The 23,924-nt window shown below is 32.3% G+C and overlaps 1 long non-coding RNA gene across 1 annotated transcript in view; it reads left to right on the top strand.

Annotated features, from left to right (window-relative positions):
• The window catches only part of LOC143084949 (uncharacterized), an 87,897-nt gene extending 73,144 nt beyond the window's left edge, over positions 1-14,753 (top strand). Inside the window, exon 5 of the long non-coding RNA XR_012981216.1 lies at positions 8,946-14,753. This is a non-coding gene — a long non-coding RNA (uncharacterized LOC143084949). The remainder of the gene's footprint in view (positions 1-8,945) is intronic.
• Positions 14,754-23,924: the final 9,171 nt, after the last annotated feature.

Raw genomic sequence — 23,924 nt, forward strand, 5'->3', positions numbered from 1 at the left:
ATTTTGATGTGCTCTTTCTGCTGCAATGGACCAGGGTCTTGTTTGTAGCATTAAAATTTCACACAAGTGTTTGAACCCCTTCCCATGAGTTTCCTTTTTTATGCCCTCCGTGTAGAGACTCGTCTTACCTGCTTAGTCTACTCTCCGTTCAAATTCCTAAAACGGTTGCTCCCCTTTACTTATTATACATCCTCTGTAAATCATGCTTTTGATCCTTTATGACTTGACATTTGTTTATGTATTAAGCAAATGCTTAAACTAAGGGTAACCGGGTTCGATTCTTATTTAGCTTCCACATTCAAATTGTCAACATATACTGCTTGTTTTCTGCTTTATGAATTATTTAGAAACAGTTGTTGTTTAATTGAATTTAAACCGACTACGCCGTTTACTTTCATGTAAAAAAATACCTCAAATACATTGGCTTTAATTTTGTATTTATAAAACTATATCAACGCACTTAGAAATAATATGTTACTTATTATCTAAAACAAATTATATTACCAATTCTATTTTATATACCAATACCAAGTTGTTTATTATAGTGACATGTGTTATATGACAATATACAATATTTCAATAAGCAGTTGTAATTACATGTATCAACATCCAGGCTCTATGGACCTATAAGTCACTTTAAACATTTATACAGTCATAAAAAAATAATAATCATTTAACAGCGTTAGAATTCATGTTTGATTGTTCCTATACAAAAAGTTTTTTCTCTTATTAAATGCATTGTTCAAAAATTTAGCAGTTTTTCTAGGATATTTGCAGATAAGCAGTTTAAATTGTTCATCTTTAGAAATGTCTTCAAAAGAGTGTTCTATACCCAATATAAGTTGATTTCTTAGATCTCAGTCCATCAGGAAGTGGAGTTCATTTTCAACATCACGTGAGTCACACATTTTGCAAATGCGGTCAGCTTCTGCTTCTCCGACGAACTGTCCGGTTTCGATCTTCAAAGGAAGTATGCCGCATCTAAATTGTGCCAGTATAGAACGTTCAGCACGAGTGAGGTTCAGTCCAACAAATGTTTCACATTTATATTCTGATTTGAATGTTTTATATGTCCGCAATTTCGGAAAGTTTGTACTCGAGTTTTCCCATTTAGCGGAACATGAAAAGTCTGTCTTTTACAAGAGAAATATCACAAGTTTGTTTTTGGTGGAAATAATCTTCCAAGTCAATGTGTGTCAAAATAAGTTTCATATCTGATGACCAATTGTTCAAACACCGTTCAAGGTCCCAGTTGAAAACCTGTTTACATACGCGTGAATCGTCCATTCGATTAAGCTTGTTCCATAGTCTAATTATATTGAACCAGTATCTTTCTTTACATGGCAGCAATCCAACATCACACAATATTTGTCAATGGGTTGATGAAAACAAAATGTTAGTTAATGTGTCAAAAACTAAGACAATGTGTATAGGTTCAAAACAAAAACTGTCTGTGATGTGTAATGACACATTAAATGTATCCATTAATGGCCAAAAGATTAATGAAAGTCACTGTGAAAAAGTCCTGGGTATTTTTTTTGACAAAACTCTTTCTTGGTATGATCAAATTATTCATATAATCAAAAAAGTTAATTCTTCATTAGCTTTATTAAAAAGAATCAAGAAATACTTAAATCACAATGCACGAATTCTATTTTACAATGCGTATATTCTTCCACATTTGGATTACTGTTGTTCAGTATGGGGAAACTGTAACAAGTTTTTAGTTGACAGTTTACTAAAATTGCAAAAAAGGGCAGCTAGAATTATTTTAAACGAACACGATATTCGTAAACCATCTATTGAACTATTTAAGGAATCTGGAATTATTCCTGTTACTAAGAGAATATTTTACCACAAATCATTATTAATGTATAAATCAAAACACCAACTAGCACAAAAATATTTACCCAATCTCATTGTGCCTACAAGTAGTAAACAATCGTACAATACTCGACTTTCATCATCGGATAATTTTATTGTCCCTAAATCAAATACAGAATTATACAAATCAAGTTTTTCTTTTAGTGGTCCAAAAGTGTGGAATTTACTGTCCAGTGAAATTAAAAAATCAAAAAGTATATCTGCATTCAAAAACTCTTACAAGTCATTTTATTTTTTAAAGTGTGGAATTTATAAGTTAAGCCACAATGTATACCATAGTTGTTTTTATACGACCGCAAAAATCTTAATTGTTCGTCGTATATTGCTATCACATTGGCGTCGTCGTCGTCGTCGTCGTCGTCCTGTGTCGTCTTGCGTCGTCGTCGTCGTCGTCCGAATACTTTTAGTTTTCGCACTCTAACTGTAGTAAAAGTGAATAGAAATCTATGAAATTTTAACACAAGGTTTATAACCACAAAAGGAAGGTTGGGATTGATTTTGGGAGTTTTGGTCAAAACATTTTAGGGATTAGGGGCCAACAAGGGCCCAAATAAGCATTTTCTTGGTTTTCGCACTATAACTTTAGTTTAAGTAAATAGAAATCTATGAAATTTTGACACAAGGTTTATGACCACAAAAGGAAGGTTAGGATTGATTTTGGGAGTTTTAGTTCAAACAGTTTAGGAATTAGGGGCCAAAAAAGGGCCCAAATAAGCATTATTCTTGGTTTTCGCACAATAACTTTAGTATTAATTAATAGAAATCAATGAAATTTATACACAAGGTTTATGACCACAAAAGGAAGGTTGGGATTGATTTTGGGAGTTGAGGTCTGAACTGTTTAGGAATTAGGGGCCAAAAAGGGGCCCAAGTAAGCATTATTCTTGGTTTTCGCACCATAACTTTAGTATAAGTAAATAGAAATCTTTGAAATTTAAACACAAGGTTTATGACCATAAAAGGAAGGTTGGGTTTGATTTTGGGAGTTTTGGTGCCAACAGTTTAGGAATAAGAGGCCCAAAGGGTCCAAAACTGAACTTTGTTTGATTTCATAAAAAAATGAATAATTGGGGTTCTTTGATATGCCGGATCTAACTGTGTATGTAGATTCTTAATTTTTAGTCCCGTTTTCAAATTGGTCTACATTAAATACCAAAGGGGTCCAAAATTATTATATTAAGTATTGTGCAATAGCAAGAAATTTTCAATTGCACAGTATTGCGCAATAGCAAGAAATCTTCAATTGCACAGTATTGTGCAATAGCAAATATTTTCAATTGCACAGTATTGCGCAATAGCAAGAAATATCTAATTGCACAATATTGTACAATAGCAAGAAATTTTCAATTGATTGGAGTTATCTTTCTTTGTCCAGAATAGTAGTTGAATCAACTTAAATCATTGTTTTATACAATATACAATGTATATTCACTTTTACTATCAACTGATAAATTAAAACAATCTTTACCATTCAGTGATAACAAGCACTTTTTGTTACATTTTAATATTTTATGATGTATTTAAATGAGTAGTTATTGTTGCAAACTCCATTAGAAATTTGAATTGAGATCAGTTTTGAAAAAAGGGAAAGGGGGATTTGAAAAAAAATGGTGGGGGGGGGGGGGGGGGGGCGGGGACGGTAAATTTTTCTCATTTCAGATTTCATAAATAAAAAGAAAATTTCTTCAAACATTTTTGTGAGAGGATTAATATTCAACAGCATAGTGATTGCTCAAAGGCAAACAAATTATTTTAAGTTCATTAGACCACATTCATTCTGTGTCCAAAACCTATGCTGTGTCAACTTTTTAATCACAATCCAAATTTAGAGCTGAATCCAGCTTGAATGTTGTGTCCATACTTGCCCCAACCGTTCAGGGTTCAACCTCTGCGGTCGTATAAAGCTGCGCCCTGCGGAGTATCTGGTTGTTGTTGTTGTTATATTACTTTATATACGTCTATTGTTTACATGTGTGTAATAGTAGATTAATTATTTTTTATTCATATTGTTAACATTGTATGTAGAGGGCCTTATTTAAAATTGGTTTAATCCAAATGAGTTACTCTCTTTAAATAAAGATATTATTATAATTGTTATTTTTATTATTATTATTATTATTATCACCATTTGTAGCAACTTTCGGGGCGAATTTATGAACACTTAAGAAATAACAAATGGCTTTGTTTTGTACCAAGTTAACACATGCAGAGTCTTTAAAACCCCAGACAGATGAGTTATAGTCTATAATCGGTACGACACATGATGTAAACAGCTTTTCAAATGTCTTTATTCCAAAATTATTTTTTTTTCTCCCAAAATTCTTAAGATTATGATTTTTGAAATAATTCCACCGAGTGCTCGCCCTACAGCTTCCGACAATCTCTCGGCATTCTTTTTATAGTCTTTAAATTCATGGAACATAACACCCAGATATTTGTACTTGTCGACAGTCTGTTATGAATTTCCTCCAATTTTAAACTTGTATTCTGATCGTTTTATACGAGATTGGCGGAAATGAACTACTTTCGATTTCTCAGTGTTGATAAGTTCTCGCCATCGCTTACACCAGTCATGGACTTTGTTCAACATCGCTTGCATGTCATTTTCATTGGGTGAAATTAACACTATATCGTCATCATACAACAGTATCGATACATTTGAGTTTCCTATGCAAACACCAAGGTCAAGGACTTTAACTTCCTGCACTAAATCATTAATGAAAATGGAGAAAAGTGTCGGCGAAAGATTATCGCCTTGTCGAACACCAGAATTACAACTAAACCAATCCGTCAAAGTATCATTCAAACGAATACAAGCGGTAGTATTAACTTATATGCTTTTGATAGAGTTGATTTTATTTAAAAGCAGCTTGTACAGTAGCATATCTCTATCAACAAAGTCAAATGCCTTTTTTAAATCTATAAATGTTGCAAACGTTTTTTGACAGTTCCTCACAATTGCATTTAGTGTGAAAATATGGTCTTCACATGAACGATGCGCACGGAACCCAAACTATTCGTCTGCTAACATGTCGTTTGTTTCTAAATAAGCAGATACTCAGCTATTTATAAACGCACTATATAGTTTTGAGATACAAGAGAGCAGACTTATTCCACGATAGTTAAGAGGACTTCGCTCATCGGATGTTTTTTAAGAATTGGACAAATTATTGCTGTTGCCAGATTGATGGAATAATACTAGTTTCAAAGATTAGTTGAAACAGAGAATGAAGCACGCTTATCACAGATTCATATTTCAAGACTTCATACGGTATGCTATCGACTCCACAAGCCATTTTTTGCCCCATGTATTAAACGCCTGATTTCATCGATAGTTATATTTGTATTCAGTTCCGGGTTTTCATCATACAACGGATCAATCAAACAGTCTTCTAAAGAAGACTTATGTGATAATACCTGGCTATGAAAATTGTCATTAAACTCCGCCGTACTATGTCCATGTTGTAAATATTATGAAAATCTGTTTTCCATCTGTTTAGCACTGAATCATCATCTGTTAGTATTTCGCCGTTTGGACCGTATACTTCCATGGGAATGTTTTGTACTTTTCCTAGCTTTTTGATTTTGTCCTAAAAATCATTAGGATTTGATGTAACCATATAATCGATTTCCAAACAAAAAGATTGTCGGTAATGACGTTCACATTGTCTTAATTTTATATCAAATGATTTTTGCGCATGTTGAAATTCCTCACAAAATCTCCTTCTGGTAGATGATCTTCCTTTAAAACTTAGAAACTGTTTTTCCTTAAGACGCATTGTGTTCCATAGTTGTCCGAGTTCTTCATTCCAGAAAGGTTTAGAAATTTTATGTTGTTTTTTTGTCTTTCTACTTGCATCATATACTGGAATTTTGCAGTTCATTTCATCGACTATCGAAGTACAAAGATCCGAATAGACATTATCCACGTGACTTTGAGTCTCCCATGTGGTCTCAATATGTTGAATTAAAGTTTGAAGAGCTGATTTCCGTAGATCAGATCCAAAAAAGTCATTAGGAATCGATTTAAGCCTGAAGTGTTGGAACTTATCTTTTTTCGAACTACTATATTCGGATATGTTAGTTAATGATTTAAATTCTGCCCATAGAATAGAATGATCTGAGATTTTACTCCTTTCACCCAAATATTGGAAAAGATTGTTTTGCTCGATTACAGATCGGGTAGTAATAACCTCGAATGAGGAACACACATATTATCCACCACGAATTTACCTCTACCTGATTTACAAGTGAAATTGTCTATATTCGAGTCGTATCTACCGTTTAAAACACACGTTTTGATTCATTCAAGAACTATAAGAACGATTTCCCATGTTGATTGACTGTTTTGTCGATCGATGTCCTGCTTCGTATTGAATCGAAATCAAAAAAGTCATTTAGTGTACCAATTCGTGAGTTGAAGTCACCACAGATGACAATAACGTCCCTTTCACTCTGATCATAAATATTTGGCAGTAAGTGCGAAAAAAAGTTTTGTGAATTTCGGCCCCTTTTAGAACCTTCCGTTGGCAAATCACACGAAAAGACGGTAAAACTAAAGTCTGTTGATTTGGACGTAAATTTGACACAGAAAAGACCTTCAAACCTGGCATCGACCACTTCAAAATTGTAATCATTTAAAATCCATTGTTTTGCAAATAATCCTACGCCACCTGAGCCTTTCGGTGCATCACAATGAATATGTTGTCTATTAAAGCCTTTCCATTTATATCCATTTATGCGCAAATTGTCACCCACAATAAGATGTGTTTCACACACACTAAACATATCAGCATCGACGGCTTTTACTATTTTAGTCCTTAGTAGATTGTTGTTAACAGTCCAACCACAAACGTTTAAATGACCTAGTTTTATCATTCCATAGGGCCGGGGTACACACTAAATGTGATTGATCGGAACACCGACTTCGCTGTCGTCGTTATTTTGAGTTTTTCGCTATATTCTGCCGTTTCCCGTTAATCTAAACTGATTTCCCTGTGGGAGTTCACGAAGTATTGCCCGAGTATTATTCTCTATTAGTCTTTCAATTCTTGATTTCGCACCCTGAATACAGACTGTTTTGTAGCTTTCATCGGTTTTCAGTTTGTGTTTATTGCGCAGAATAAGAACTTTCTGATCCGTGTTCTCAAGACTCATTTCACTTATCCTGGTTTTCCATGACATCTGGGGTTAAGACGCATGACAGCAGCGATTTTAACTTCTTTTGCGACGGATTGTCCAAGTTTCTGAATGATATCATTCATTATCGCAATCAAATTCTCATTCTCGGCGAACTATAAATTTTTCATTATAACGGTAGCTGCATCATTGCTCAACGGATTAACATGTGTATTTGAGTTACGGTCATTCATTGTAGGATTAATACTATCGGCATGGGTATTTAAATTGTTCATGGACTCTTCAATGTCGTTGAAGCGTATAGAAAGTGATTGAACAGAATTTGCTAAATCGTCAATACGTGATGACTCTCTCGCTAAATCCAGGTGAATTTCTGATTTTAAAACCTGCATCTTTTGGTCAATTGTAGACAGGACATCATTTTTAAGGTTATCGATCTTTGACTGGAACATTTTTTTCATACTTTCTTGGCCTTGTTTTATCTCATTTACACTAGAAACTAAAAGTTTTATTGAGCTCGAAATATCGTCTGTATTGGCCATTTTGGATTGTTTACACCTTCTGAAGATCTAGATCGTTTTTGAAATGTTTTAGGAGTAATTGACATTATAAATCCATTCGAAAAGTTGATAGTCAATATCCACAGAAATTGTCAATTGCTCACAATAAATGTATTATAGGAAAAAGTAAAAACACAAAAACACTGAACTCCGAGGAAAATTTAAAAAGGAAAGTCCAAATCAAAAGGCAAAATCAAAAGTCCAAACACATTAAACGAATGGATAACAACTGTCATATTCCTGACTTGGAACAGGCATTTTCTAATGTAGAAAATGGCGGATTGAACCTGGTTTTAAAGCTAGCTAAACCTCACACTTGTATGACAGTCGCATCACATTCCAATGGTCAAACTTTTTTTCACCTGATTTTCACACCGGTTAACACCTGTCCGCCATCTTTATCTAACTAAAACCAAACCTATTTAAAACATAACAATCAAAAAATCATTTCAGAACCGGGAAAAGTAAAATTATCAGAAATTTGATAGTATCATAAGCGTACATTAGACGTTGAATCAAAACGAATCTAGAAAATGGTCTCCACACGCCCCTCCCCTACACAAGAAAGATACCCGAGGGACAGTCAAAATCATAGATCCGAAATTAACAAACGCCATGGCTAAAAAAGAAAAGAAAACACAAACAGATAGACGAATAATAGTACACAAGACATAACATAGAAAACTAAAGACTTAGCAAAACGAACCTTACCAAAAACTTGGGGATGAACTCAGGTGCTCCGGAAGGGTAAGCAGATCCTGCTTCACATGTGGTACCCATCGTGTTGCTCGTGTTATTACATACCCGGTAAATAATATAATTCGGTATGTCACATTCGTGAAAAGGGAAGGGGATTGTTGTTACGACATAAGAAACATATACGATACCATCTGTGAAACGGTTATTCCATAACGGTCAACCTACTCGTGATGGCGTCCGTAAAATTTACGACGGGATGATTTCAACTTCACCATTTGTAACTCTTGGTTTAATTGCTTCCTTGTCAGCAGCAACCCTCTATTAAGGAAATCATTATAGGAAATACAATCCCAGGAATATCGTATCAATTGAGAGATATATACTCCGTATGCAGGCGCTGCTGGAATGTTGCTCCATAGAAATGGAAAGTTTACAATTGGGAAGCTGAAATCATCTCTTTTGTCGTAAAGTTTAGTTTTCAACCGACCCTCGTTGTCAATTTCTAGATGTAAGTCGAGATATGAGGCAGACTTAACTGTATCTGTTGTATCCTTTAACTCTAGTTCGTGTCACAACAGTGTGTTACTTTACTGCAGATTAACCAACGAAATTGAAAGTCTTACAAACATGATAAATATGTTTCAAATTTTTGTTTTGTTTTAGATCAACATAAAATGGAAATAACTGATTGGGAAAGTACAGATACAAATTTCATACAGACACCAGCAACTGATCACATTTTAGATGTCCTCTTGACTAACGACGTCATCACAATTGTTGGATCTTCCGGTATCGGAAAGTCGGTTACTCTTCAACATGTCGCATTACATCTTCGTAATAAATATGGTTATCAGATAATACCATGTCGTAATACCTCCGATATTCAGTTGCATGTTAGACAAGGTATGAAATACGTTCTTGTAATTGACGATGTTTGTGGAAAATATGTTCTTGTTCAAACAGAGATTGACGAATGGAACAAATATCAGTCTTTTCTCACAAAGCTTCTTAGTAAAAATAAAATAAAATTATTGACATCGTGCCGAAAAACCGTGTATAATGATTGCAAATTTCAACTTCTGAAAGTTTTTTGTAAAAATATTTGCGACTTGTCCGTTGGTGATTATGCTCTTACTGCTACAGAAAAATCTGAAATAGCATTAAAATATATACCCTCGGCTATATTAAATGAAATAAAAAAAGATTTAGACAGATTTGATTTTTTCCCTCTTATGTGTTACTTATACACAACTCGTTCAATCAGCAATGCATTGAAATTTTTCGGCAATACATTCGCAAACTATGAAGTAGAACTTGACCAATTGAAGGCAGAAACAGATAAAACAAAATTGTGCGCCATTTTTTTGTGTGTTTTATTCAACGGTTGCCTTGACGAATGTTTACTAACAGCGGATAATGAAACTTTCATACAAGAAACCGATGATAGATGTGAACACCAAATACCAATCGGAACTGCAGTAAAGTTAAATCTTTCTCGAAAAGTGTTATTGGAAATATTCGATGATTGTGGAGTAGACCTTAATACGCCAAAATCAAGAATACTTGAACAGTTAGAAATGCTTGTAAATACATATTTGATAAAAAGAGATAACAACTTCGTGTTTATTCATGATAAATTGTTTGATTACATATGCTTCTATTTTGGTAACTATTTACAACGTTCCATACTTAAACATGCCAATAGCGTACTTATTCGCGATCGCTGTCGTCTAAAAGAAACAGAAGCAGACGCAGAGACATTTTCTATCATTATTTACAGAGAAAATGAAGAAAAATATTTTGAAAGGATAATCAATGATATTTTAACAGGGGATATCTATGATGTATTTTATAACAATCAAATGCAATATCAAAGTTATCGAACAAAATTGATGAAGTCTATGTCAATCAATCCATTAAATTTGAATGAAATATGTGCCCAAAGAGCTGATTCGTCTGTCGATGGGATGGACCCAGTAACATCTCTGTATCTTGCATGCTTAGAGGGATACACAGATATTGTGAATTATATACTGGATAACACAGATTGCCAATTTGATAAAGACTATTATCCTTTGAATGCTGCAGCTTATCGTGGACGAAATGACGTTTTAGATTTATTAATACAAAAAGGATTCGATGTTAATCATCGTGACGTTAACGGCCACACTCCACTTGCGATGGCATGCATTGGCAAAAACAAAGAATCAGTCAGGTTATTGATTGAAGGTGGTGCTGATGTTGATAAAAGAACCAGTGAAGGGCCTACTCCTTTAATGTGGGCTTGTTCGAGTGATTATAAGGGTGTTGCGGATATACTTCTATATAAAGGTGCAGATATAGATAAAGCTGATTATAAAGGTCAAACACCTGTCATGTGGTGCCGCAAACAAGGCGGATCAGGTATTTTTGATCTTCTTATGTACAAAGGTGCAAATCTTAATAAGAGAGATAACAGCGGATGGAGTCCATTAATGTGGGCTACCAATTATGGATTGCTGAGCACCGTGGAAGTTCTTTTAGCAAAAAATGTAAACATCGATGAATCAGATGATTCTGGATTGACCCCATTAATGATAGCATGCGAGAAAGGATACACTGAAATAATTTTATTTCTTATACGCAATGGAGTAAACATCAATAGCAAGAATGAATTCGGACAAACTGCTTTAATGCTTTCTTGTGCAAGTGATAACTTTAATGTTTTACAAATATTGATTGACAATAATGCCGCAATCAACTCAGTGGACAAAATGGGTAAAACAGCTTTAATAAAAGTATGCTCCTTAGGACTGGAAGTTAATGCAGATTGGCTACTTCAAAAAGGAGCCGATGTCAAAATATCTGACAATGAAGGCTTCTCGCCTTTATCGGTGGCCTGTTTTGATAGACACAATGAACTAGTCAATATTTTAATAAAACATGGAGCTGATGTTAATCAGATTAACTCAGATGGTCCAACAATACTTATTTCTACTTGCAATGGTAGCTTGAATGAATATATGACTAGAAAAAGCAATCAAACAGAATATGCAAATGAATATGTAAACACTTTAAAACAGAATTGTGTGACGTATGATATTAATCGTGTACAACTTTTAGTTATTGACATACTTTTGAAAAATGCAGTAGAAGTTGATAAGACAGACAGAATAGGATGGTCTCCGCTTATGTGGGCATGTAGTAACAAAGACATTAATGTTGCATCCATATTAATTGATAATGGGGCAAATGTAAACCACACTTCCGAGGATGGAAAAACTATTTTTCAGATTGCGTTTATTACCAAAGATGAGGAAATTCTTCATTTTCTTTTCAATAAAGGTGTTTGTAGCAAACACGAGTTAATGGAAGCAATAAAAACAGAGAATATGCAAATTTTTGATTGGATTTTAAAGAAGAAAATGAATATTACAAATAAACATATAAGTAGTGCCGCAACAATAAACCAAACAATGAAATACGACATCAACTGGACAAATGAAGATGGATTTACACCTCTGGTCTTTTCTTGTAAACATGGATGTATTCGTTTTGTGCATTTCTTAATTTCGCTTGGAGCTGATGTAAATATACCTGACAGTAATGGAAACACACCTTTGCACTACTGCTGCATAAATGAAAACAAAAAACTTGTACGTCTTCTTGTTCTTAAAGGGGCCAATATTAACTTATTTTCAAAAGATAAATGGAATCCGCTCATACATTTTTGTCATAAGGAGAATCATGCAATGGTAAAACTGTTATTAGAATTAGAGGCGGATGTCAATGTTGAAAACGGTTTTAAACAAACTCCTTTAAGATATGCATGTCTCAGTGAAAATATAATCATTGCACAAGAACTTATTGCAAAGGGGGCTGATGCTTATCACGAATTATCTTATGCAAACGAAAATAAGGACACCGATGTCGTAAAATTTGTCCTTCAGATCCACCCGTGTGTGACTCAACTCTTACAAAATGCATGTAAAAAACATGATTCCGAATTGATTTATTTGTTAATTGACGCAGCGATGAAAGATCTTCCAAATGAACTTGACGAGACATTATATTTGAAATTATTTGGTAAAAGTGTTGATCCTGCGGAAATTCTAGAATTAGCATGTAAATCAGGGAGCCAAAATTTATTAAAAGCAGCTCTTGCGTCTGGAGTAGATGTTAATCAGACATATAAAAGTAAGAAGAGTCCTCTCATAATTGTGTGCTTTCATGGGTATTCATCTTCTGTTAAAGTTTTAATAGAAAGAGGTGCAGATATCAATCAGATTGACTCGAATGGTTGGAGTCCTTTAAGATGGGCATGCCAAGGTAAAAACGATGACGTAATGACATATTTGCTTTCCTACGGGGCTAATTTTGAGAAAGATTTACTTGACGCATTAGACAAAGGTGAGAAACAAGTATTTGAAACTCTGATAAAAAAAGGTGCAAATGTAAACGAATCGCTTATGTATGCTTGCAAAGTAGGTCGATATGCAGTCATTGATAGCCTCTTAAAAAATGGCGCAGATATTTGTTTCGAAGATGACGACGGGTGGACACCATTAATGCAGGCTAGTTATAACGGATATTCTGGGATTGTTAGTTTTTTATTAAAGAGAGGATCACAGCCGAATAAAGATCTGTTAACTGCTGCCCGTCTGAAGGATGATCAAGTTTTTAATATGCTCATAACTGCTGGTGCAAATATTGATGAAACCTTCATCATGGCATGTAAACAGAATGATAGCAGCGTTGAATATTTAATAAGAAAAGGGGCTGACATCAATACATGTATGAGCAATGAAAAAAATTATCCGTTGATCATTGCAAGTCAAAATAAAAATGAAAACGTATTTAATATGCTTATTGAAAATGGCGTTGATACCGATAAACCTTTCAGATATATGTTAGAACAAAGTGATAATATAACAGTTCAATCATTTCTTGAAGTATTAAACAATTTGAGTTTGAGTGTTTTTAACAAATGTTTTAGAGATCCCTATCATACTAAACTCATTCTCATTGAAGCGACAAAATATGGATTCGATAAAATAGTGGCGCGTGTCATATATATTGGTATAAGTCATGAGGTCATACAGTCAATTCTTGCCGTCGCTTGTAAATATAATAGTGATGCAATTTCTACCTTACTCATAGATAAAGGATATCGAGAAGCAACATGCGAAACATTCAAATTAGGTTTCAAAACAGAAGACATTAATATTATAAGATCATTGGTTAATGCAGGAGGTAGAGTAAATGATACAGATATACAGAATTGGAGTCCACTATCTTGGGCATGCTTTTATAGGCATGAAAATATCGTTTACAACAAAACATGCATTCAAAAGATAGACGGTATTATTGATTATCTCATTGAGAAAGGAGCCGATGTAAATTTCTCACTTTCCCTTGCATGCATAGAAGGACATTTTACTGCTGTAGAATTTTTAATCCACAAGGGTGGAAATCCGAACTTTAAAGATACACATGGCCATTCACTTTTAGAGAACGCAGCGAAACAAGGCTATCATAATATCGTCATGGTACTGAAATCTCATGGAGCTACGTATACTGAACAAGAATCAAAGTGTGTCTTGCAATAGAAGAAGTCATTGAATATTGATCTTGATAATATTGCAACATAGAAGAGGAATATGCACATTTACTCTTCGTCCTTTTAGAAGGATTTTAACATGAACATTATAAGTGATTCAAAGGACGAATCAAAACAATTCTTCTGTCTGTCTTACATAAATGGTAAACAATATATTTTTGACAAATGATTATTCTTGGTGGTATGTCCAGCACACGATGTAGTACAATATCGACGATATCAATATTATCAATCATAATCAACACTTAAACCGTTCATATATTTCACCTGTTTCCTGGGTTTATCTGTAATAGTCGATATCAACGGTACGATATCGACGATATTGTATCGATAGCGATGGTCACTTTATTGATATGAAACTCAATTTATTTAAATCATGAATAACAGTAAATTGTGCTGGTTCATCTGAGGTGTATTAATTTCATTAAATTTCCCTCGTCATTTGTTGCTTTGAATCTTATACGTTTTTTTTTTGCATCTTAAGGGCATATGCTACAGTAACAGGGGAGGTAATGACTTTGCTAACGTAAAATGTTATTTTAGTGACGTCACACTGTGACATATCGGGAAAAGATGCATTTTTCGACTGATTTATATCATTCAAACTGATTTAACTTTTAAACGAGTATATGGACCCCTCTATTTTAAAATGACATTCGGTTTGATTACGAATGAAGATTATTTGTACCAAATTTCATGAAAAAGTCAATGATGCAATTTTTTTTTAAATTTGATAAATATACAGCAAAAAATGACGCTTTATTCTACATTCGTGAACATTTGATAGATTTAAGTTATTTCTAAACAAAATATTTTATAAATTTAAAGGATGCTTATATAAAAGAGAACAGCTTGTGTTTATCTTTTGAAATGAAAAAAAGTTATGCATTCTTGTAGGGAGGGAAAATATGTCCACAAATCCGAATTTTTAGCAAATATCTGAAATTTTGAACTCATTTTACTCCAAAAGTAGCAAATGAAAGTATATTTTTATTACATATTTGATTAAAACAGATAAAAAAGCCTATATATCTTAAAGGGGAAAAAATCTCACCGTCTGAAATAAACTGTTGGGTATGCCCTTAAACTAGTGTCGATATCGACGAGATTAACGATATTGATTAAGGTTATCGGATCAAATCGATAGTTAAATATTCCCTCGTAATTGTTTCCTCGAATGTATTGATTTGATTCATGTGTGCATTTTATGTATTTGTATACACAATTATTTCTTTGATTCAATTTTTGTCATCGATTCGATATCGACATTTAAATTTTTCTTGTATTGTGTAGCATCCATTCTTTATTTTGTGTAGATTCATCTTAAACCATAATCGATATCGATATTTTATTTTTCATTGTAATGTGTTGTTTTATTCATAACTTTGTTTTTACTTTAAACAATTGTCAATATCAACAGTTTTGATTCAAAATCAGAATTTTTGTTACGCTATGTTTATGTTAAACATTTCGTTCAATATGCTTGCTTTGCAAATATTTTATGCAAATGTAGATGTTGCCAAGTTCATCTCGCATCATCATTATTTGAAAATTCCTCTATATTTCATTAATCTAAAACGTTTTTCCTATATCTTAATTTGCTTCATTTGTATCCATTTTCTTGCAAGTGTCTTGTCAGTATGAAAATATATGAAGCATTACAGGTACGATATCGACGATATTGTATCGATAGCGATGGTCACTTTATTGATATGAAACTCAATTTATTTAAATCATGAATAACAGTAAATTGTGCTGGTTCATCTGAGGTGTATTAATTTCATTAAATTTCCCTCGTCATTTGTTGCTTTGAATCTTATACGTTTTTTTTTTGCATCTTAAGGGCATATGCTACAGTAACAGGGGAGGTAATGACTTTGCTAACGTAAAATGTTATTTTAGTGACGTCACACTGTGACATATCGGGAAAAGATGCATTTTTCGACTGATTTATATCATTCAAACTGATTTAACTTTTAAACGAGTATATGGACCCCTCTATTTTAAAATGACATTCGGTTTGATTACGAATGAAGATTATTTGTACCAAATTTCATGAAAAAGTCAATGATGCAATTTTTTTTTAAATTTGATAAATATACAGCAAAAAATGACGCTTTATTCTACATTCGTGAACATTTGATAGATTTAAGTTATTTCTAAACAAAATATTTTATAAATTTAAAGGATGCTTATATAAAAGAGAACAGCTTGTGTTTATCTTTTGAAATGAAAAAAGTTATGCATTCTTGTAGGGAGGGAAAATATGTCCACAAATCCGAATTTTTAGCAAATATCTGAAATTTTGAACTCATTTTACTCCAAAAGTAGCAAATGAAAGTATATTTTTATTACATATTTGATTAAAACAGATAAAAAAGCCTATATATCTTAAAGGGGAAAAAATCTCACCGTCTGAAATAAACTGTTGGGTATGCCCTTAAACTAGTGTCGATATCGACGAGATTAACGATATTGATTAAGGTTATCGGATCAAATCGATAGTTAAATATTCCCTCGTAATTGTTTCCTCGAATGTATTGATTTGATTCATGTGTGCATTTTATGTATTTGTATACACAATTATTTCTTTGATTCAATTTTTGTCATCGATTCGATATCGACATTTAAATTTTTCTTGTATTGTGTAGCATCCATTCTTTATTTTGTGTAGATTCATCTTAAACCATAATCGATATCGATATTTTATTTTTCATTGTAATGTGTTGTTTTATTCATAACTTTGTTTTTACTTTAAACAATTGTCAATATCAACAGTTTTGATTCAAAATCAGAATTTTTGTTACGCTATGTTTATGTTAAACATTTCGTTCAATATGCTTGCTTTGCAAATATTTTATGCAAATGTAGATGTTGCCAAGTTCATCTCGCATCATCATTATTTGAAAATTCCTCTATATTTCATTAATCTAAAACGTTTTTCCTATATCTTAATTTGCTTCATTTGTATCCATTTTCTTGCAAGTGTCTTGTCAGTATGAAAATATATGAAGCATTACAGGTACGATATCGACGATATTGTATCGATAGCGATGGTCACTTTATTGATATGAAACTCAATTTATTTAAATCATGAATAACAGTAAATTGTGCTGGTTCATCTGAGGTGTATTAATTTCATTAAATTTCCCTCGTCATTTGTTGCTTTGAATCTTATACGTTTTTTTTTTGCATCTTAAGGGCATATGCTACAGTAACAGGGGAGGTAATGACTTTGCTAACGTAAAATGTTATTTTAGTGACGTCACACTGTGACATATCGGGAAAAGATGCATTTTTCGACTGATTTATATCATTCAAACTGATTTAACTTTTAAACGAGTATATGGACCCCTCTATTTTAAAATGACATTCGGTTTGATTACGAATGAAGATTATTTGTACCAAATTTCATGAAAAAGTCAATGATGCAATTTTTTTTTAAATTTGATAAATATACAGCAAAAAATGACGCTTTATTCTACATTCGTGAACATTTGATAGATTTAAGTTATTTCTAAACAAAATATTTTATAAATTTAAAGGATGCTTATATAAAAGAGAACAGCTTGTGTTTATCTTTTGAAATGAAAAAAGTTATGCATTCTTGTAGGGAGGGAAAATATGTCCACAAATCCGAATTTTTAGCAAATATCTGAAATTTTGAACTCATTTTACTCCAAAAGTAGCAAATGAAAGTATATTTTTATTACATATTTGATTAAAACAGATAAAAAAGCCTATATATCTTAAAGGGGAAAAAATCTCACCGTCTGAAATAAACTGTTGGGTATGCCCTTAAACTAGTGTCGATATCGACGAGATTAACGATATTGATTAAGGTTATCGGATCAAATCGATAGTTAAATATTCCCTCGTAATTGTTTCCTCGAATGTATTGATTTGATTCATGTGTGCATTTTATGTATTTGTATACACAATTATTTCTTTGATTCAATTTTTGTCATCGATTCGATATCGACATTTAAATTTTTCTTGTATTGTGTAGCATCCCTTCTTTATTTTGTGTAGATTCATCTTAAACCATAATCGATATCGATATTTTATTTTTCATTGTAATGTGTTGTTTTATTCATAACTTTGTTTTTACTTTAAACAATTGTCAATATCAACAGTTTTGATTCAAAATCAGAATTTTTGTTACGCTATGTTTATGTTAAACATTTCGTTCAATATGCTTGCTTTGCAAATATTTTATGTAAATGTAGATGTTGCCAAGTTCATCTCGCATCATCATTATTTGAAAATTCCTCTATATTTCATTAATCTAAAACGTTTTTCCTATATCTTAATTTGCTTCATTTGTATCCATTTTCTTGCAAGTGTCTTGTCAGTATGAAAATATATGAAGCATTACAGTTACATTAAGCTCGCTGACTTATATATATGTTAAACACAAAAATGTATAACTTCAAATTTAAGCATTTAATATATCAAACTTTACAGTTGAAGTATTTAGTGTTTATTCTTTGTGATAGCAATGGTTTAGTTAATAAAACATTTTCCTTATGAAGTTGACGACCAAAATTAACAGGCTACTCATAAAGATGTTGTTGAGAAGAAGTAAAATCACAAAAATACAAAACGGCAAGTCCCTAATCAAATGGCAAAATCAAAAGCTCAAACACATCAAACGAATGGAAACAACTGACCTGTCATATTCCTGACTAGGCACATGCATTTTTTTGTATGAAGAAAATGGTTGATTAAACCTTGTTTTATAGCTAGCTAAACCTCTTCCATTGTATGACATTCGCATACAACTCCATTATATTGAATACGATGTGTGAACACAATAAACAGATATAATAGTAAAAATGTCAAAATTGAGGTACAGCAGTCAACATTGTGTTATAACCTTAATCACTATAGAAATTAAAAAAAATATGTAACAAAGAAGCACAAAAAGGCAAATAAACAAATCACATTAGCATAAAAATGAAATACAAGAATACAAAAATTTACAATCGCACAATAACCGGATTTTATCAAAAAAACTCAAAAAGGCATATATCGCTGCAAGAAGTCAGGAATCTGATGTGCAGTAGTTGTCGTTTTGTTTATGTAGTTCATAAGTGTTTCTCGTTTGTTTCTCGTTTTTATATAGATTAGACTGTTGGTTTTCCCGTTTGAATGGTTATCATTACTAATTTTTTGGGCGCTGTATAGCTTGCTGTTCGGTGTGAGCCAAGGTTCTGTGTTGAAGGCCGCACCTTGACCTATAATGGTTTACTTTTATAAATTGTTATTTGGATGGAGAGTTGTCTCATTTGCACTCATACCACAATTCCCTATATCTATATATAGACAAAGCTCATTTATTAGATTTAGCAAAAATAAAAGAAAAAAATACCAAAAACATCATAGAACAAAAGCACAATGACGAGATGTTTAAGTACAGAGCCACGTCATGTGTGACAATGAAACAAAAAAGGAATATAAACAAAGCATATCAGCTAAACTGAAAGACAAGAAGGCAAAAATTATCTTAAAAAAATAACAATAAAGGGATGTATAAGTACATAGTCACGTCAAATGGACATCACCAAAACCAGACTAAACAGTTAAAGTTATATTCATCAAGGCAAATAAAAGAATATTATGATACAGTTTTAAAAATGATAAATAACGTCAGTACCCAGAATCTATACTTCAAGACCATTGTGGTATTATTTGTGAAGTTGGAGGAATATTTATCAACAAGGTCTTGGTACCTTCCAATGAACTTTTTTTTAGAAAAAGAATGAGACGATATTTGACATTCCCTTCGTTCATCAACTTTCTACTTAAAAACACTGGTGACGTTTTTACAAAGTCTGAGTAAGGAGCTGCAAGCTCCTGAATACTGAATAATTGGGAAATGTAGAGCCGTTGGCTACGAAGGTGGGGGAAATTAATGATTTAAAAATTAAAATCGTCTCGTTTGTGTTAGATTTTGGTATTGAGATGACTGTGTATGTCAAAAACAATGTTCACAAAGCTCTTGATAATATAAAAATATACCAAGTAACAGGGAAAAATCTTCTGACGATATCGTGTGTGTCCAATTAAGTAAGGTAACAAATTTTTATAAAAACAAAAAGGAGAATCAAGTCTTACAAGGAGTAATTGAAGAATGTAATACGACATTATGAAGAAAACGTACCGAAATCCATAAAACCTGACCAGAAGAAAAAGCTCGACTTTACCAAAAAGCGAAACGAATGAAAGACTTGTTTTTATATTAAACAATCATGATGATTGCATTTGTCAATATTTAAAAAAAAATATATACCAGCATGTAAACCCTTACTACAGCAGAGTATGGAAATGGCTTTCACCTGACAAATCAGACTATAATATTCATAACCTTGTTTAATGTTATAGACGTGTTTAGTTAGTACCAACTAAGTCGGTTATCAGACAGCCGAAATGAATAATGCTGAGCCTCATAAAAGCATGAATGACATAGTAGAAAAAGAAATAGTCATATAAAAGGTAAACTCAAAAAGTTGTCTGACATTAGCGATTTACTTTAAACATATTTAGTTTAAAACATCATGTACATGCCATATACATATAATACAGTGATACATAAATAATAAGGGATTCGGAAACAAGGTTTTCCTTATATTAATCCATCTCCCTGTGTTAAGATAAATTTTCATGTCGCGTTAAATTATCAACTATCAATCAATAAAGATGAAATATGTACTTAAATGATTTATTTTTGAAGATCAGCACACGCGAGCTTTAATAGTATTGCATATCAAACATTATATTCCATTTTTGTTTTGTTCCTACGATATTCGTGTTTTTCATAGTGTTCTTGATTATTGACATGAATAGTTCGATATACGGAATGATGTGTTTTAGTAATCCATACAGATCAGAAATTCACAAGGTAAATATATCTTCTTTATTAAGAGGGTACCAGAGACATTGACCACATTAGATTTGACTCGTGTAATGTTTGTAAAATTTTGATATAACATTTGATTTAACCTTTTGACCAAAACTAAAAGGTTTCCCCAAAACTGCCGAACCGAATTTACTACAATCATTTCATTAAGTATATAGTGGTTTGACAAACACCAATTTTGCTAATTTTTTACTAATACTAATAGTATGTGATAAAAAGATTCGGCTTATATATTATAATGATAAATCGTTTCTATTAGGAACCAACCAGTCGGAAACCCTGTTGAAATAGAACAAAAGAATCGAAGCTCTTTGTTAGAGAAGGCGATAAATACTTACTGTCATGTTTACTATAGTGACAAAAATTTCAAAAGTTAATAGAAACAAATAAAATGACAATTTTCTTCTCAATTACGAAGTGTTTTATTTTAAAAACACCAATTCATAAGTTTTCAATTTATCTAGAACATAGTTGAGCAGAACAATTAGATATCAAGTCGACGATATGGGTATCTTTCAAGTTGGATGCAGAAAATGCATAACCTCCGATTCTTTTTTTTAAATTACCACGGACGGAAAACGTATCAATCTATTAGTTCAGCAATTTTCTTGTCTGCCCTTCCATTATGTGACTGAAGAAAAAATTCCAAAAAAAGGGTAACAATTGTATCGAAAAGAGAAAACCGAGTGCAACATTTTATGTTAAGGCGTGTTTGAGTTGAATATTTTGTCTTGATATCGTACAAAGCAAGAATATTTCATACATCGTCTCGCTTCAGATTCTATCATTTTTATATATCAAAGCTACAGGTTAACTTTATAACATAAAAAAATCACAGTGCTAAAAGATGAAATATATGGGTCAAGTGAAATACCTATCTAATGAATGACAAAAACAGAGAAGGTGTGTTCGAATAGCTATTCTTTTTAAAATAAAAGTACTTGACGACAGTCTTTCAAGTTGGATGATGAAAATGTATATTTTCGAAAAATTATAAATTTTTGTGTGTGATAACTAAGGTTTAAAGTCTTCAACCACTAAAAAAATCTAGTCTGCCCTTCCACGAAATATGTAATTAGAATTTTTTTTTAAATGTTTATGAATTTTCGAAAATTCCACCTGACAACCGATCAGACTATGGTTTTATATTGAATCAATGCAGACAAGATCATTAACTGATGCTCATTAGCTGGTTGATAAATTTGTCTTTTAAAATACAACTGACATATAAGGATCATAATGTTGCAGTGTGGATAAATTTATCGGTTTTCAAGAGCAAAATTGGCTGCGCGTCATCCCTACAATGGCTTCCATTTCTATGATTGTGAAAATGAACTGGCGTAATGGGGAGATAATTTTGACGAAGTAGAATCCTGACTGCAACCTTAATCGTAGAGTGAAATTCAAAAATGAAAAGTTAAAAGAGACTATTTCACTCTAATAAGAATAAGTGCTTATGATTTCTTTTTATAAAAATCTAGTATACAAATGTCAATGAAGAAGAATTATTACAGACATGTGATAAGATGAAGTCCGGGTAACATAACGCATGAAACGATAACAATACTGAAGATGAATGAAAACTGTTTATTATAAAAACATTTAAATTGTAGCATTTATCCTACTGCAACATCAATAATTCTAAAATGTGATACATAAAAACTGCTTAATGGTTTATGTAATAAACATCTATGAAGTTCAAACATTGGTTAAACAAACTGAAATTGTGTACGCCAGAAACGCGTTTTATATACATCAGACCCATTAGAATGTTGAAACGGGGGAAAATCAGCATGACGTTGGCGGGCATTGAGGACAGTTAAGGACATTTGAAAGTCCCTACTATGTACTGTTTACCTAAACTACAAATAAAAAAACCCACTAAAATATATTTTCATCTCGACCGCTAGTAAGTGTTTGATTGAGCGTCACTGATGAGTCTTGTGTAGACTAAACGCGCGTCTGGCGTATTAAATTATAATCCTGGTACCTTTGATAACAATAAACTACAACTAATCTTTCAATGTTTTTAACAAGTTTCTCAACTAATATCAAAGAACAATTGTAATAAAATTTATTAAAATAGTGGAATTAACTTTGGAGTGTAAAAAACTCTTTGGATGTTTACGATAAATTACGTGCATTTGATGGTCCTTTTGATTCGTTTGATAGTTTTGACTTTTCTAGTCTTTACACTACACTTCCACAAAATCTTATCAAACACAATTTTTCTTATTTAATTGAATTGTAGTTTGGTAATACTGAATGCAAATATGCTAGATATAATTACTGGAGATGTGATGAGACGATTGAAGCTGATAATTTTTACCTTGATAATATTTATGTTCGTTTATGCAAAAAAGTTTATCGACAGGTTGTAGGTATTTCAATGGGCACTAATTGTGACTCTTTAATACATGTAGCAGACGTGTTTTTAACTGTTATGAATCACAGTTTATGACCAAACTCAGTAAAGATCCGAATAAATTGCATTTAATTGATAAATTCAACAATACATACCGTTATCTTGATAACCTTCTTTTCGTTAAATAATCAAGAATTGTCTAAATATACTGCCTATATATTACCCACATGATCTTCCTTTTAATAAATCAAATGTAAACGGTAATAACTGTGCTTAGACTTGTTTGTATGATATGCTTAATTATAATCCTAATTCTATCTACTTTTGAGATATAGTTTTTCATATGTGACGTCATTTTTCTGCTGTTTCAGAAATTTCATAAATTCAAATGTGACGTAATTCTTAATGCCTTTTCACCATCGTATGTGACGTCATTTTCATAATTAACTGCGTTGAGGCCTGGACTGAGTCGGGTGTGTCTATTCTGTGTTGGTCTTTGCATTATGTATTCGTGTTTGTTTTCTGTAATGAGTTAATACTTCAGTTTCATTATTTATATCTGTTATATTCATTTGATAAAATTTACTGTTTGCAATAGCATTAATTGTTCTAAATAATAAGAATGTTCTTATCCCAAGCATAAAAACATAGCCGTATTTGACGCAGCCTTTTTCAACTTTTGATCTTCAGTGCTGTACAACTTTGTACTTTTTTTTCGCTTTCGATCTTTTATATCTGGGCGTCACTGGTGAGTCT

This window comes from Mytilus galloprovincialis, chromosome 8 (assembly GCF_965363235.1).
Source record: "Mytilus galloprovincialis chromosome 8, xbMytGall1.hap1.1, whole genome shotgun sequence".
Classification (NCBI taxonomy): domain Eukaryota; kingdom Metazoa; phylum Mollusca; class Bivalvia; order Mytilida; family Mytilidae; genus Mytilus; species Mytilus galloprovincialis.